Source organism: Trachypithecus francoisi, unplaced genomic scaffold (genome assembly GCF_009764315.1).
Source record: "Trachypithecus francoisi isolate TF-2019V2 unplaced genomic scaffold, Tfra_2.0 Lachesis_group20, whole genome shotgun sequence".
Lineage (NCBI taxonomy): Eukaryota > Metazoa > Chordata > Mammalia > Primates > Cercopithecidae > Trachypithecus > Trachypithecus francoisi.
In genome coordinates, this window is record NW_022681466.1 from 3,749,739 (window position 1) to 3,767,673 (window position 17,935).

A 17,935-nucleotide genomic window follows, 5' to 3' on the forward strand; every position below is an offset into this window, starting at 1 on the left:
TGGTTGGGACTGTTTCCTGTCTACCTTACTATCACTGTGACTTTTGAATAAACCAGCATTTATGAAAGTAATGTAAGTGGATCTCTGTTCCTTGACACTTGTAGGAATCCAAGAAATACAATGCCTGTAACTGTGTGTCAAGCAAGGAAGGAAAAGGTGAAAGCCCATCAACAATCTGTAAATTTCAATAGCTCTAAACATTGTCAAGAGGTTCTCCTCAATCATTTTTGTGATGAATCTGAGATGTCCACAAAGACTCCATTGTTCTACTTAGAAGACACCGAATTCACTAAATGTTCATACAAGCACATCAACTGCAACATACAAAAGCTTTAATTCTTTTTGTAAAACAAGCCATCTATTTGCCTTGGAAATAATAATAAAGTACAAGTAGCTTTGACTCTGCATTTGGACAAGGGTAAACCATGACAGATATTTAGGAAGGGTTTTAAATCATGTGTATGGTGGCCACAGAGTAAAAAGAACAGAGAAGACTCAAGCTATTGTCAGGTGTGTATGTGTCATCAGCACACAGTGGGGGAGGAGGGTCCTCACTAAGTGCCACCATCCCTGGTAGCTGTTAGTCTGTCATGAAGCACCATGATCTGGCATGGACCCCCAACTGCCACTTGCGAGAAGGTCTTCACAGCAGACTGTGCATCTGTGTCACAAAACATGGCTGCAATGAACAACAGTGTTCATTTTTTTGCCCTTCCAAATGTATACTTATGTGTGATCCAAGCAAAGAAAGTTGAGGATGGAGAATACCAGCCTTCACTATCAGTTCCCCTGCTGAAGGCTTCTCCAATGGCCCTAAGGTCCGAGAGCCTGATGAACTTCTGCACTGATCCATGTATCATTCTGGAACTTGATGGCTGAGGAATACAATGAGATCCCAAACAAATGAGAAGAGTTACTATTCCAAGGCTGCTTGCAACGCACAAACACTGGCCTCTTTAGACGGAGCAGGAACAAAAATTCAGATCCTATTTGACCTAAGTGTGGTTAACTATTCACTCTGTATCCGGCTGGAAGATAATGGAGCAAACAAGAATTGCTGAGTACAAAGGCACAGCAGACATGGGAGGCGGGGGGCAAGAAAGGGTGTGGTAGAAAGCCCTTTGGTTGCCTGAGACAGGGAGGGGGAAGAGTCTCATGAGCAGTAGCAGCAGAGGAAACATTTTCCACAAGGAAGAAGGACAAGGTCTGGCATAATGAGTCTTCTCCAACTGTAGGTCACCTCCAGCGATGCATCCCTCTGTTCCTTCAGGTCAACACAGACTATTTCTCATTGTGAAGGTCTTTGCTTTCTACCCAAATGGCTCCTCAAATCCAGAGGTTTCTTTGTTCTCCAAAATAAGATTATTATTATTATTATTTTGAGACAGGGTCTCTCGCTCTGTTGCCCAGGCTGGAGTGCAGTGGGGTAATCACAGTTCATTGCAGCCTCAATGTCCCAGGCTCCAGCCATCCTCTTGCCTCAGCCTTCTGGGTAGCTGGGACTAGAGGCACATGCCACCATGCCCTGCTAATTTTTTATTTTATTATTACTATTTTTTAGAGATGGGGTCTCCTTATGTTGCCCAGGCTGGTCTTGAACTCCCAGGCTCAAGCGATCCTCCCACCTCGGTTTCCCAAAGTGTTGGGATTATAGGCATGAGGCACCATGCCCAGCCAAGAATTTTTGATCAAATCCGGAGCTCTTGCCTCTCAAGAGGTGGTTCAGCTTTGGCCAGGTCCTTCCAGGGGGTCCAGGTGGCATACAGGGGGTTCCACTAAGCTTCCTGGTGGGAACGTGGATCAGTCCTCCTTCCCATCCTGTGGATCAAAAAACAGCATGAGAGATATATTCTAGCTTCTGCCTTTTCAGGGGCTAACATCACATTACTGTCTTTGGTTCATAATGTTTTAGCTGTTGAACAGAACATATACTTCAAAAAGCAGTATTTTAGTTAAGTGGGGTGCTGGTGGGGAAGACTATTTACACCTCTCAAGGAACGATCCATCCCCTGAATCATCACCAGGAACCCTCCTACACAAATCCCACCATGATATCCAGAGCTGATTTTTTAAAATGCCACTGAGCACAGCCAGTCCTGAGGAAGTGGAAAATTCTGTTTTTCAGCCGGTCACCATTATGTGATTTACGGGGCAGGGAGCATGGGGGTGGCAGATCACCTACTTTACAGTGGAAAGCCAAGGCACAGAGGGTGCCGGTGTTCTTGCTACAGAACAGCAGGGTTCTGGTTCCTAATCCTAACGTTTAGGATTTACTAGGAACTTCTCTGTGCTTCTGAAACACCCTTAATAATAAATTAGGAACTTACCCAGAGTGGATAGCTCAGAGGAAATGCGAAGACACCAGTAAATATATTTCTTCTTCCCTAATTCTGATAGCAAATAAATTAAGATGGACTTGGACTCATGATACTTTCCTTGATGTTCACCCCCCAGCATTACTAATCTTCCATTACTGAGTAACAAATATATTGAATAGCACCAAATGCCCTCAGGAGACTGCCCTATTTTAAAACTGATGAGTCTCAGTAATGCAAGTGAGGGGCCTTGTATTAGTCTGTTTTCACACCACTATAAAGAAATACCTAAGACTAGGTGATTTGCAAAGGAGAGAGGTTAAATTGACTCTCAGTTCCACGTGGCTTGGGAGGCCTCAGGAAACTTACAATGGTGGCAGAAGGCAAAGAGGAAGCAAGGACCTTCCTCACATGGTGGCAGGAGAGAGACGAGCAAGCAGGGGAAATGCCAGACACTTATAAAACCATCAGATGTCATAAGAACTCACTCACTATCATGAGAACAGCATGGGGGAACCAGACCCCATGATCCAATCACTTCCCACCAGATTCCTCCCTCCACACCTGGGGATTATGGGGATTACAATTCAAGATAAGATTTGGGTGGGGACACAAAGCCAAGCCATGTCAGGCCTATTCACGATCTAGATAACACAGGCCTTACGAAAGAGACTGCCCTCTGGGTCTCTGATTCTAGCAATCACTATCAATCCACAAGGAATACCTGGGCAACCACAAATCCATGCATTCAGAAGTACCATATTGGATTAGATGCTGTGGATACAGGAATCAAACAGACAGGCAAACCCCACCCTCACAGGTCATAACAGAGACATAGCATGGATCGAAGGTTTCCTTAGGCAAGCATGGGGCCAGAGGACAGCAAGGCCTTGAGGGAAATGCACCACAGATTCTGGGGACATTCGGAAACCAACAGGCCCCCTTCTGTCCCTCAAAAGACCTGGGGGCCCTGCTTAACCTGGTGCAAAGGAACTCTCCTTCACAAGGGCTCTAGCTGAGGCCCTGGTGGAGATGTGTTCAACGGCCAGGAAACCCACAGAGAAGGGCTAGTGACCAGAGATGAGACAGTGACACTGTGGTGTTATTTTATACACACACACACACACACACGGGTTTTCATCCAAAGTTGCTAGCTCATAACTCCCATAGCCCTTGTTACAGTCTTTTGCTATAACGTTGGGCCTCAGGAAACAGTATCCCTCCTCTCCTGCACTCCTTACACCTGCTCCAAGACAGAACTCTAATCTTTCCCACCTTTCTGACTATGGGTCTTGAGGCCCTCCCCAGAGAGGGACCTGCCCTATACCTTGGGGAAGGAATGCTGATGTCATGAAGCTTCCATGAAACCTCAAGAGGTCAGGGTTCTTCAGGGAGCGTCCAGACAGCTGGGCACGTGGAAGCTCCTGGAGGGTGAAGCATCCAGGGAGCACAGGGAAGCCCCGCGCCCCTTCCCCCACACCTCATCCTATGCATCTCTTCACCTGTATCCTTTGTAACAGCTTTTAGAATAAACCACTAAATGGGTTTCCCTGAGTTCTGTGAGCTGCTCCAGCAAATTAATTGAACCCAAAGAGGGGAGTCATGGGAACCCCAACTTGAAGCTGGTCGGTGAGAAGTTCCAGAGGCCCGGACTGGCAACTGGTGTCTGGGGAGGAGGGGGCAGTCTTAGGTACTGAGTCCTCAACCATGGGATCTGATGCTATGTCCAGGCAGATGGTATCAGAGTTGAATTGGTGTCAGGGAAAAACCTGCACACATTCAGTCACCGACATCGTCCGTGTTGGTTGTTGCAGTGTGAGAGCAGAGGAAAAGCATGGTTGGAAAGAGTTTTCCCTGCACAGTCATGATGAGAGCCCAGGAGGGACTGACGAGAAGACAATGGTCCAAGATATTTCTCTGCAGATGAACTGGGACAGGAGAGTCTGCATTTTAGAGTCGATTAAAAAATAAAAGGATGAAAATCCAAAAAGGCAACCAACGTGCACCTCAGACACAGAAGTGTTTGTTCGCTCTGGGCAGCTCTCTGATTGGTGGCCAAGAAGGAAGCCAGGAGCCTTTGCCACAGGTGTTGCCAGGGTCCTCTGGACACACCCTTTCATGTGGACCTGAAAACACCCCACACAAACCCAAAGTTCTGCTGACCTTCCTCTGGTTTCATTTCTCCGCTTGTGCAGTGGCCCTCTGAGCTATCTCAGAGAGAGCGCTTTTCCCCTGGGAGACGCATGCAGCTCGCAAATTAATTGGCAACAGTCGGGTGAATCACATAGGGACTTCCTTCTTGTTGCCGGGCAACTGCATGCACTTGGCAGTGGGACATTAAACACAGAGGGGAATGCTGTGAGGCATTTGCAAAATAAAATAAAAAGCAAAACATACAACACCCCAGACTCTCGTCCCAGCAGGGCTGGCCCAACCAAGGGGAGTGTGGGGGTGATGAGGAAATCCACACAGGGGAGGAAAACGAGGTTAGGCCATAAGCAGAACCTAACTCTCCCTCCTCCTCACAAATCTAGCTCTTCTAGATATAGCATTTGTATTCCACTAAAGACACACCTCTATTAGCCTAGAGAAAGACCATAGGAGGCACAGGAATTAGAAGGCATCTAGAGATCTGATCCCCTAGAATTACAGGGAAGCTTTGCAAAGCTCGCTACGGAACTACCATAACTACTGATTATGCTTCTCCATCATACATCACTCCACAGGTTAAGCCACCTGGCTGAGGTGACACAGGCCCCTCTAGGGCAGGATCCTTCCCTCCACTCCCCTCCACCCCTAGGTCGTTTCCACTTGAATGTTTTCATGTCTGTTGCTGTGGCCACTGGAAGCTGATTAGACAAACCCTCCCAACACTTTGCCTTGCCCTGTAGACCACGTTTCTGGCCTCTTTAAAAAAAAAAAAAACCCAGACAGAAGTGAAATCTATGTACATTCTGTGTTTGGAAAAAAAGATGGGGACAAGAAATGGAAGAATAGTAGCAAGAGGGCTCCTGTGAGGGGCTGAATAGTAGCCCCCAAAGATGTCCACATCCTGATCCCTGCAAGCGGTGAATCCTACCTCGTACAGCAAAAGGACCTGTGCAGATGTGAGTAAGGATCTTGAGAAGTTGGCCTGGACTATCCAGGTAGGCCCTAACTGTGATCCCAATGGTCTTTGTAAGAGGGAGGCAGAGGGAGATCTGATCCCGGAGAGGTAGTAGGCAGTGTGATAATGGAAGCAAGAGGTTGGCAGGATTCAAGGAAGGGGTCGAAGAAAACAGATTCTCCCCTAGAACTTCCAGAAGGAAGCCCCACAGATGCCTGGACTTTTGCTCAGTGAAGCTGGTCTCCAGAACTGTAAAGAATGAATTTGTGTTGTTTTAAGCCACTATCCTTCCCCAGGGCAGGACTAATCTTCCCCACCTTTCTGACTATAGGTCTTGAGACCCTCCCCAGAGAGGGACCCGCCCTATACCCTGGGGGAAGGAATGCTGATGTCATGAAGCTTCCATTAAACCCCAAGAGGACAGGGTTCTCTGGGAAGCTTCCAGATAGCTGAGTACATGGAGGTTCCTAGAGGGTGGAACATCCAGGAGCAGCATGGAAGCTCCACACCCCTTCCTCCACACCTCACCCCATGCATCTCTTCACCTGTAGCCTTTGTAACAGCCTTTAAAATAAACCACTAAACGTGTTTCCCTGAGATCTGTGAGCTGGAGAACCATCTTCTTGTCAGTCCCTCTGGACCCTCATCGTGACCGTGCAGGGAAAACTCTCTCCAACCGTGCTCTTCCTCTGCTCTCACCCTACGACAATCAACACGGAAGATGCTGGTGACCAAATGTGTGGGAATTTCTCCCCCAACATGGAGCTGTGGACACCTGCTGGGTATCCTCCAATTCAATTCTGAGCACTGAGTTTGTGGTCATTTATCACACCAGCAATAAGAAACTAATCTTGTCAATACAGTGTCTGTATTTTCCCAGAGTCTTTTGAAGAGAGTATCACAGGAGGGATATGGGTAACAGTGAAGGGGAGCTGGGCAAAAGGGGTGGGATCCGGAATTTAGCTTAGAAAGGTCAAACCAACACCCTGCAGCCTCAGCAAGAAAAGAGCAGGTCTGTGAGAGCATCGGCAAGAAGTGGGATGTTAAATTAAACCATTTGCTGACTGTAACTTGGGCAGGTGGCTTCATCTCTGAAAGCCTCAGTTTCATCATTGCAAAATAGAGATATTATCATCCACCTTGCAAAGCTCTTAGGATTAAATGAGATAATACGTGAAAAGCAGCTGGCCCATGGTAGATGCCAAATACACCACAACCCTTAGGAAAGAGTAGGTGTGCACGGATGAGCATAATCTGTTAGTTGCCCATTGCCGTATCTATTCTACCTTTTCCTCTTAGTAACAGAACTCTAATTTGGAGTTCACACGTTGCAGCCCACAGTAAAAAAAAAAAAAAAAAAAAGACTACATTTCCCAGCCTTCCTCACAGTTAGCTATGACCACATGACCAAGATCTGGCCAAGGAGACGTAAACAGAAGTGTTGCAGGACTTCTGGGGAGGCTGCTTCAAAAGGTGCTGGAAGGAGCCCAGTTTTTACTTGCCTGCCTTTACTATCTTCTGCTTGCAATGAGGACATGATGGCTGGCACTCCAGCAATCATCTTGGACTCTGAGGGACATGGAAAATGAAAGGCATGCAGTCAGATGGTCTAACAAAAAGATGGGAGTCCGGATGTCTGACCATTTCACAGCTATCACACTAGCCTTCAGTGGACTCCCTCTGGATTTCTATGTGAGAGAGAAATGCTCTTCTGTCTTAGTTTAGTCATTGTTGTGTTGTCTTGGATTTTCCTTTTTTTTTTTTTTTTTAGACAGAGTCTCACCCAGGCTGGAGTGCAGTGGCACGATCTCAGCTCACTACAACCTCTGCCTCCCAGGTTCAAGTGATTCTCCTGCCTCAGCCTCCCGAGTATCTGGAATTACAGGTGTGTAAAACCATGCCCAGCTAATTTTTTCAATTCTTAGTAGACATGGGGTTTCACCATATTGGCCAGGCTGGTCTCGAACTTCTGGCCTCAAGTGATCCACCTGCCTCGGCCTCCCAAGGTGCTAGGATTACAGGCATGAACCACCGTGCTCAGTCCGTTGTCTTGGATTTTTAGTAATCATCATGGGTACAATATATCACAGATCAAGGTAAGTAGGATTCAGAGTCACTCAGAGACAACGGTTCTCAAACTATAACCCTGATCAACAAACTTGACATCACCTGGGAACTTGTTAGGAATGCAAATTCCTGAACTCCACTCCAGATTTACTGAATAAAAAACTCTGAGAGTGCAGCCCAGCAATTTGCTTTAATAAGCTCTCCAGGTGATTCTGATGCAAGCTCAAGTGTGAGAACGACTAGTCTAGAGCAAGATTTCTCAACTAGGCATGCTCGGGGCTGGACAATTCTTGGTTGTGGGAGACTGTCCTGTGCATTGTGCGATATTCAGTGCCATCCCCAGCCTCTACTCACTAGATGCCAGAGCCACACCCCCAACCCAATCCTAGGCGTGATCATCAAAAATGTCTCAGACATTGGGGTATGCCTGGGATAGGGAGAGCGGGGAGCAAAATTGTCCTCAGTGTAGAAACACTGTCTCAGAGGAGTGATTCTTTCTTCATCTTGGCTATGCTATAGAATCACCTAGCAAGCTCTTCAAAATTCCACTGTCTCAGCCTCATCCCAACCCAGTTAAGGCAGAATCTATGAGGGCAGGACGGGGACAGCAGTGAAAACTCCCTGGCTGAGTGCAATGATGAGCCAACGTTAAGAATTGCTCATTGCAGAGAGCAAGCCAACCACAAGAGGAACTGTGTGCTCCGAGCTGGTGAAGGTACTGAACCCTGATTGTGAGCAGGACATAAGAGGTTCCAAAGCAAAAACTGTAATAAGAGTGGCTGGGGTAGACTTGGGAACCAATGTTGTACCTGCCAGATGGGTGACTAGACGGGGTGGAATTCCTGGCAGCTGTGTCACCTCATTTCCCATAAGAACAGGGTGGACACCTTTCAGTCTCTCACATAAATAACCACACAAAGCCTCAGTTTCCTCCCCTAATAAACAGCACACAATAAGCCAGCTCCCACAAGGTACTAAGCATTAGCTCATCCCACGAAAAGAACTGTCTTAATAAAGGCAGCCATGTGACTGTGAGCCTCTTTCAAGATAAACTCCATGGGCACAAGGATACTCTCTGAGCAAGCACAGAGTTCACATGTATTTCATGGAGCCCTGACAATAAGCTTGGCAATGGGGCCATAATGGAGGTAGAGTGGAGAAGGAAGAATTAAATGAGAAACCAGCGACCAAGAATGAGGGAGGGATGAATAAGCAGATGCCCTCTCCTTAAAAAGAAAGATTAAGTCCCATATAAATTCTTTCTCCTGCCAGGACTGACTTTTTTCTTCATGATTTCATTCCCAGCCTGCTCTGCTAAAATGCTGAGCCGAGCTTTTCCTTGTTTCCCTTGGCCTAAATCATTAAGTCCAGGATGTCAGTAGGGGGAGGCAAGGAGGGTATCGAGAAGAGGAGAAGAAAAGGAAGAAGCGGACTCTCACTCTCTCAGGTGCACCAAGTCACTGCAGGACCAGGATCAACGGCTTCCCTGCACTCTGCATTTTCAGCCCCACCTGGCTAGCCCAGATGGAAAGACAAAGGAACAGGTACCAGTGTATAAAGCATACAGAAAAAGCCAACTCCCAATGTATCTCCCAGAGGCCTTAGCGCCAGCATGTCCATTCTTTCCCAAGGGATTTGCTTTCTATTCTTTCAGTCCTTTTACTGCAGCTGATTGGGACAAGGAAGAAGAAATCCAATTGCTCCATACCAGCAAGACCAGAAAGACAAGGAACCCAGGATTCTGTTCCAGGTTCCTCTTCTGTGCCTAAGGATTTCCAACAGGTCACTACAACAAGTGAGTCTGAAGAATATAGGGCCTTGTTGCTTCCAGTGTTCCCACCTTCCTTTTTCTTTCTTTTTTCGAGACGTTGTTTCGCTCTTGTCACCCAGGCTCACTGCAACCTCCACCTCCTGAGTTCAAGCGATTCTCCTGCCTCAGCCTCCTGAGTAGCTGGGATTACAGGCACGTGCCACCACGCCCGGCTAATTTTTATATTTTTAGTAGAGACGGGGGTTCCACCATGTTGGCCAGGCTGGTCTCGAACTCCTGACCTTGTGATCCACCTGCCTCAGCCTCCCAAAGTGTTGGGATTACAGGTGTGAGCCACTGCACCCAGCCCACCTTCCTTTCCTTACCCTCACCACCCCCTCCTCACAAAGTCAAAGAGATCTCCCACTTTACTCAAGTCCCTGGGTTCCCTCCAGCCAGTAAACCTCGTGTGCAAATGTCCTGACTCTTGCAAACGTGTTAAAAAAACAAACCTTAAAAAGCTTCCAGATGTTCTGTTTGTATTGTGGTGCTTCTCTGCTCTGGTCTCCAGAGGCCAATACGCAGTGCACAGCATCCTGACTGCCCAGATAAAATATGAGGCAGCCAAGAGGCACAGCCTGGGGGTGAGTGAGGATGACCCTTCCCCCAGGACCACAGCTTCCCCAGTTCACCCGTTAACTCTTCCATTGTCAAAGGGCAACTTTCCACGCAAAAACCTTCAAAGGGCTGCAAAGGAACTAAGCTTTTAGGTTTTGCCTCCTCTGAGTGTCCACTTCACCTCACCCCTAAACTTCTCACACCAACTGCCTTTGGGATGTCGAGTCAGGGACTCAACGACACAAGAGTAACCCTCCTACTTAAGATGCTAAGTTACCATTTTCAAGAATATCTTAGGAGCTGGACCATCCAGAATGAGGGAACAGAGTTCATGGGTTGTCGAGGCCCCTCTGGGGCTGGTGGCCTCTGATCTACAGAAAGGTAATTGCCAACGGGCCAGCTTGTGCACACACAGCCACACACACAACCCAAGGTGCACGCACCTGAGGGCCCACGATTCTTTGCACAGGGTGACGCCTGCTCCCTTTGATGCTTGCCGGATGTGTTCCCATTGGGCAAAAACCAGGCCTCAATAAAACCCGGCATTATCAAGAGGCCGGTGGTTTGTGATTGCACCAGCCTGTTATCTCCGAGGCCCTGGGTGGGGCTGCTTTGCGGTTCTCCATTGAAAAGCATTAACTTATAGGTAGATCAAAGACCCTCCCGAACCAGCCGACCTGGATCCCTTGTTTGTCCCGGTGGACTGTGCCAAAAGATGGACTTTAAAGATAATAGGTACCCTGGTCCCAGACTCCCTTCTGCCCTCTCCTTATCATGCACTATGTCCCTCAGGGGCCATCCAACAGCCAATCATAAAGCCTTTCCTTCTCTTTCTTCAGATGACCCATTTAACAGCAAGTGGGGGACCTGGCCAGACAGAGTCCTGGCCCTACTGCAACAATGAGGGTCGAGGGAGAGAGAGAAACAGTGACTTTGAGACCAGGCAGGAGCTCTTCTCCCCTTTGGGAATCAGGCCAGGAGTAAGAGTCCAGAGAGAAGGTCGCTGGTTCCACTCTCTCCTCATGAGGCATAAACTGCCAGGTCCTCTTCCCTTGGTCCCTAAAGTTCCCTGTTGGCCTCTACTGCCCACCGAGATGTTTGAGAGCCAGCGGTCAGTCTGCAGTGAGGACACAGTGGGACCTCTAAGTTGTTTGGATCTGGGTCACCGAGCAGGACTGCCCATTGATATGGGAGAGAAAGAGCATGTATCCTCAGACTGTGGGTGCTGGCAGTCTGCTCACCTCCTGATGTTCCCCAGCCCGGTAGTGCAAGTCGATGTGGTCAGCTGCAGGCTGCAGTAGCAGCCATGTTTTCCTTCTTGTACTGAGGGTACCAAGCTCACTGTCTGGCAATGAAGAGGCAAACGAATGAATGAATGAACAAATGAACAAATGAATGGATCGTGAGCAACACAAGCTAGTCATCTTAAAGCATGGGAGGCCCTTAGAACACGAACCCACTCATTCCTGCCAATGGGAAAACACTTCAGGTGGTAATCCTCAGAGATCCCACAGCTTACTGATACGAAGTCAGATCAGGGTTCCAGTCCTGGGTTAGTTAGCCTCTTAGCAGTGGTAGGCTCCTGGGCAAGTTACCTCAAATCTCTTGAGCCCATCTGTAAAACAGGGATAATTTCTAGGCTTGTTGTGAGGACTGAGTTAAGTACGAAAGACTCAATTTTTTTCTTTTTTTGAGATGGAGTCTCTTTCTGTTGCCAGGCTGGAGTGCAATAGCATGATCTCGGCTCACTGCAACCTCTACCTCCCGGGTTCAAGTAATTCTCCTGCCTCAGCCTCCCAAGTAGCTGTTACTACAGGCACTCACCACCTCGCCCAGCTAATTTTTGTATTTTTAGTAGAGACAGGGTTTCACCATGTTGGCCAGAATAGTCTCGATCTCTTGACCTCACGATCCGCCTGCCTCAGCCTCCCAAAGTGCTGGGATTGCAGGCGTGAGCCACCATGCCTGGCCTATTTGTTCTTATTACTCTATTTCCCTATGGCATTATCTCCATTTCAAAAATACAGTCAGCACCTTTCTGAAGAGGAAGGACATTAAGCCACTTCCATGGTTATTTTTCTGCTATAAACCATTCCTAAAAAATGTACAATAAAGCCCAGATCCATCTTCCATTACTCTTTTTCTTTTCCTTTTTAAATCAATAAATTGTTTGTAACATTTAGATTAACCCTTACCTTGCCTCCTTCCATATTCCCTCAACCACCCCTAAAAGTTCTGAGAACTTGTGTCCATGAGCAGGGAGGAAGGAGGTAATGAAGGCAGGAGTCATGATCAGGGCCCTAAAACGCCCTCACCATGAATGATTTAGCTCAGCTACTGGTAAAGACATGATTCCAAAACAGCTAAGACTAATCCAAACTCTAGCTTGCCTATTATTTCATGCTACCTTACATGGAAATCCAACTCCTATATCTTTCCCTTGTATCTTTCATCTTTCTAATTTGTGTTCTCTCTTCCTTGAACCCCTGGTTTGTCTGTCTGTCTCACTCTCATTAAAGACACCACAGTCTTATGAGCCAAGATAGGCCAACTCAACTGGAAACAATGCTTATGGGGGCTCTGTCTGTTCTGCCTGGTCCTGGCCCCGCATGGCCTGGCCAGCTTGTGGTATCTGTGCCAAGGTGAGCAGGGGAGCTGGGCCTCGGCACCCTCCCATCACGGCGGGGCCAGGCTCTTACCCAAGGCTGCAGCTGGACTCTCAGAGGCACGGGGAGGTCAGGCAGCAAGTTCACAGAACAGGCCACCCACACGGCACATCAGGGCTGCTGGACTGTCCCCAGGGCCAGAGCCGCTCTGGCCCTTGGCCCTGACTCGGAAGACTCCACCATATGGCCTCCCTCTGGGAGGGTGAGAGGAAGAAAAGAAGTAAACCAGGGGCTAGGAAGAGCCATGCTGCCCTCTGAATGCCAGAGACCCTTCTTGGGCATGGGGTTGGTGGGTATTAGATTTGCTCCCAGCAGGTCTGAGACAAGAAAGGGGGTGTCCAATAAATGAAATGGGTAACAGCTGATAGCAATATGATAGATGAGCAGATGAGACTGGGCTCTCCTTTCTGCTCTTCTCGGGTTCTCTCTCTCTCTCTCTCTCCAGCCCCTAAATGTGTTTACAGGGTTTAATCTGAACTTCAAAACCCTAAAGTTTTTGGGAGACTTCACACTTTTCTAATTAAAGACCCAAACTGGATTTTCATGTTTGCAGAGAACTTTGACCAAAAGTGTAGGCAGCAGAGCAAAACAGGAAGAGAATGATCTCTCTCTTGTTCTCTTGTTTTCTTGTTTCTCTCTCTCTCTCTCTTTCTCCTCCCCCTAAAAAGTACTGGGGGTTAGGGGAAGGAAGCAAACAAAACCTCTCTGCAGCTTTGGCCCCTAAGTCCCCTGAGCCTGCCAGTGTTCTGCTGAGAGCCTTTCTCTTTCTGTGGTCCTATAGGCAAGAGTTCCATCCCTGTTGGGGCAGGGGTGGGGGTGGGGAGAGCTGGGCAAGGCTCTGGGAAAAGAGAGGAAGGAGGCAAAGAGTAGATTCTCTGGCACAGCTGCCAAGAAAAGAGCCCGAATGCCTCGTCTCAGCGGAAGGCAACCCTCCTGGGCTCCCAGGCATGCTGGGGCTTGCTAAAAACCAGAGCCCTGGCTGGCAGAGGCGGTGGACAGGGAACCAGAATTCAAAGGGGCGGCCGAAGGAGGGGGTTGCGGGGGAAGAGGGGGAGGTTTCAGTGAATCATATAAATTAGAGACAGAAAGGATGTCAGGCTACCTTCATTTCCTTCCTCTCCTAATGGGAATTATCTCATTAGCCCCGAGCTTCCTAGAGGCTAACTTTAAATGATTCCTGTAATGGGGGTTTCAATGTACACTCCACCTCCCCATCCGATCTGACTCTTAGGAGAGCTAAGAAAGGCTCTTAAAGGAACAGCAACAAAAAGACACGAGTACTATCTACTGACCACTGAATATGTCATGCAACCTAAGGATGGCCCTTTCTCCTTCTAGGTCCACTTTTAGGAATTTATTGTGAGAAAATAGTCATGAATATGGTGATGAGCTGAATAATGGCACAAGCTCTTGCTCCCCTCCACTCCCTAATAAAAGACAGCCATGTTCTAATCCCTGCTATGTATGAATGTTACCTTATGGTATACGGTAAAAGGAACTTGGCAGATGGAATTAAGTTAAAGGTCTTGAGATGGGGAGATTATCCTGGATTATCCAGATGGACCCTAAATGTAGCTACAAGAGTTCATATAAGAAGAAGGCAGAGGGAGACTTGACTACAGAGAGGAGAACTCCACAAAGGCAGAGATGGAGTGATGTGGCTCCAAGCCAAAGAATGCCAGCAGTCATCAGAAGCAAAAAAACAATTATCCCCTAAAGCCTCCAAAAGAAACCTGCCCTACTGACAATGACTTGGTTTTAGCTCCAGAAGTCTCAGTCAGACTTCTGGCCTCCAGAGCTACAAGAGAAAAATCTGTGTTGCTCTAAACCACCAAGTTTGTGGTAACTTACTACATTAGCTTCAGGAAGCTAGTACAGATAAAAATAACATTTTTGCTGCAAGGATTGTCATCAGAGCCTTACTTTACAGCAAAAGGGAAAAAAATGTTGGAAACATAAAAAACTTAAAAAATAACCATGTCATGTTCCTACAATGAAATACTAAACAATCAAGAAAATATTGAACTATTACTTAATGATAAAAGATTAACATCCTATAACTAAGTATGGTTCCTAAGTATTTCCATTGCTTTTATACATTTTTCTAATAGTAAGCATCTTATAATTCCTTCTGTCATTGTATAAGTTACACATTTATTTGCAGAGTGGTATGAGTGTTAAGGATGGTTTGATCCCTTTCTATGAATAAAGATGCAGTAACTGGTGGAAATTTAGTAGAGGAGGTCAAACAGAGCAGGGGGTCCAGAGCTGGCATCCTTCTGGGCTCTGAGAACCCCCAAGGTTCCTGGCAAAAAGACTCTATACACAACTCATCCTGGCACCATGGGGCAGCTGGCCTGCAGACCCTGCCCACTAACAAATGAACGAGTCCAATCTCCTTACCATGCAGCGCAATTCCCCAACCCCCCACCTCAAGTCTGTTTCTCCCGAGAAACACGGGAGAAACAGACTTGAGGTGGGGGGTTGGGGATTGGGCTGCAAAAATAACCCTCAAAGCATGGTTATTTTTGCCTCCTTACTCATATCTGTCTCTCAAGGTTGGGTGGTGTATTAGTTTACTAGGGCTGCCATTTCAAGTCAGTACAAACTGATGGCTTAAAACTATGAGAGAACTTATTCTCTCACAGTTCCAGAGGCCAGAGGGCCAAAATCAAAGTATGGAGAGGGTTGATTCCTTCTGGTAGTTTTAGGGGAGAATCTGTCCCCTGCCTCTCTCCTGACTTCTGCAGTCAATCCTCAGCATTCCTTTACTTGTGGATGCACCACTCCAATCTCTGCTCCATCTTCATAGTGCCTTCCTTTCTGTCTTCTTCTCTTCTAAGGATGTGTCACTGGATTTAGGACCTGAATCCAGGATGATTTCATCTCAAGATCCTTAGCTAATTACATGTGCAAAGGCACTATTTCCAAATAAGGTTAGATTCTGAGATTCTAGATGGACATGAATTTTGGGAGATCACTACTCAAACTATTACAGAAAGCCTTCAACTTCTCTTTCTCTTTGGAGACAGGGTCTCACTCTGTAGCCCTGGCTGGAGTAAAATGGTGCCATCTTGGCTCACTGCAACCTCCATCTCCCAGGCTTAAGTGATCCTCCCACCTGGATCCTCTACAAAAAATACAAAAATTAGCCACCATGCATGACTAATTTTTGTAGAGACAGAGTCCCCCATGTTACCCAGACTGGTCTTGAACTCCTGGGCTCAAGGAACCCGCCCACCTCTGCCTCCCAAAGTGCTGGGATTACAGGTATGAGAGACCATAGCCCACCTCCCTGCTCTCTCTCTAGTTCAGTTCATTTTTTTCTCTAAGTTTCAGTAATTCCACAAGGTCTTCTCTGATTCTTCCAGGTCCCATCCCTTCACAGAACTTTTCTGTAGTCTGCGTTCCACAATTCAGCCATACTGCCATACTCCCATCCCCTGTTCATTGCCTAGGACCTACAGATGGAAGTATCCAAAGGTAGATGGACACTCCCTAAACGGATGAACTTCCCACCAACTGCAGGTGCCAATGTTAGAATGGGTAGCCTCAGGAGAGAGAAAATTCTCCATCATTAAAGTGTCCAAGCAGAAAGCACCTATCTGGACAGGCTGGGAGGATGCTGTGGGTCTGAATGGGAGATGGAATTAGGTGGTCAAAAAGAGTCTGATTTTATTAAATATGAGAGCAAAGACTATACTCAAATAACTTAGCACAGTGTTGAGCACTGAAAAGGCACTAAGCAGATGGGTGTTACCCCACTAGGGATGCTCCCTTAAATCTCAGTCTTCCTCCTTTCAACAAATGCATGAAACTCTACAAAGCAAAATAAACCATGAGAAAGAAAACGCTAAGACTGAGACTATTTGTATATTCAATGGCCATTTGCAGACCACCTCCTTGGTATACTGCACTATGGGATAGAATCTGACACTCTTATGCGAGTCTCTCTTCTTTGATGGCAAGGTGACAAGCAGGGCATGGTGACATGAGCCTGTAATCCCAGCTACTTAGGAGGCTGAAGTGTGAGAATCATTTGAGCTTGGGAGTTCAAAACCAGCCTGGACAACATGATGAGACCCCATCTTCGATTTTTTAAAAAAGCAGCAGCAGCAGAAGGTGATAAACCAGGGCAAATCTCATGCCAGGAGACACCTAAATCAGCACCCCCAATGGTTACGTGACCTGAGAAAGGAACTCAATGCCACCAGAGTGTCTAGATCAGCAGCTGGAGGGTCCCTTGGCTCAACCTAAGAGATGGGGTTCTGGGATCTATTTTTGCGCCTGCCCAACCCACTAAGGAAGGGAGAGAAGGCAGAGGAGCTGCTTTCTGCAGCAGCCAAGGGCAGGCTGTCTGCTCATCCTGGAGCTCAGACAAAGCACACCCACCCGGTGGTGATTTATCAGCCGTGGGAGGCCCAAGAAGCTCTTAAGCCGCAGGTGGGTGCCTGTAAAGCCACCCTCCCTGGGGAGCACAGACCTCAGGCCTTGCTCTGCTGCTAATCACCATAAGCACCCCGGTGCCTCAACCCCGATCTGGGTGGCCCTTAACCACTCCCAAAGCCCTGTCACATGCTCGGTGATCTCAGCCGGCCTCACAGAAACTCTGTCAAGTAAGCAGGACAGGTGTTGTTATTATTCCCACTTTACAGATGGGGAAACTCTGGGGGAGCAGTTCGATGGTTTGCTCAGGGCCACCCAGGGAGCGCATGTCCCAATTCCTCCCATAGACTAGGCAGGCAAGTGGCATCCCCACTCCCTCTGTGCTGCCCGCCAGCGCTTGAGGGTTTTACAAAGGTGGCAACAAATACCAGGGATGTCTCTTCCCCCTGGGCCCTGGGTCCCTTTTTGGATGCTGGAGAGCCTGACTCACTAAAACTCCTGTGTCTTTCTGTTCAATCATCCTCCCTCCTCCTGCTTGACAGTTTGGAAGTGGAGGGGCAGGGCCCTGGCAGAAGTAGGCATAGCTTGTGCCCAGGCTGAGCCTCCCCCAGGAGCAGTAAAACATGCCTTTTGGGATCTGGGAGGAGAAGCTGCCCATTCTGTACTTTTCCAGACGTGGAGAAAGAAAGGAGAACGCAGAGCTGATTTGAACTCCTGGCTCAACTCATGAGCCCTGCAGAGGTCCTCAGAGATGAGCCCTGTGTTTTACTAAGCAGCCCCAGGAAGTGGTTTGGGGAACTTCAGAGCAGAACGGAGCAAGAGGAACACTGCCCTTGTTGGGGGCCAGAGGTCAGTGTGGTGTGAGTTAGTGATCCTTAGGCCAAGGGCCTCCACGGGAGGGTGGGGCCCCTGGACCCACATAACCCACGCTTCCCAAAGGCCTTCACTGCAGATTTGATGGAGCTGCAGGAACCAGGACTCAGGAGGTGGCACCTGCAGGGCCAGGAGGAGAGAGACATGCAGATGG

At 47.8% G+C, this 17,935-nt stretch overlaps 1 long non-coding RNA gene across 1 annotated transcript in view; it reads right to left on the reverse strand.

Moving 5' to 3' along the window:
- Positions 1-311: 311 nt before the first annotated feature.
- The window catches only part of LOC117066611, a 188,782-nt gene continuing 171,158 nt past the window's right edge, over positions 312-17,935 (reverse strand). Inside the window, exon 3 of the long non-coding RNA XR_004430410.1 lies at positions 312-1,818. This is a non-coding gene — a long non-coding RNA (uncharacterized LOC117066611). The remainder of the gene's footprint in view (positions 1,819-17,935) is intronic.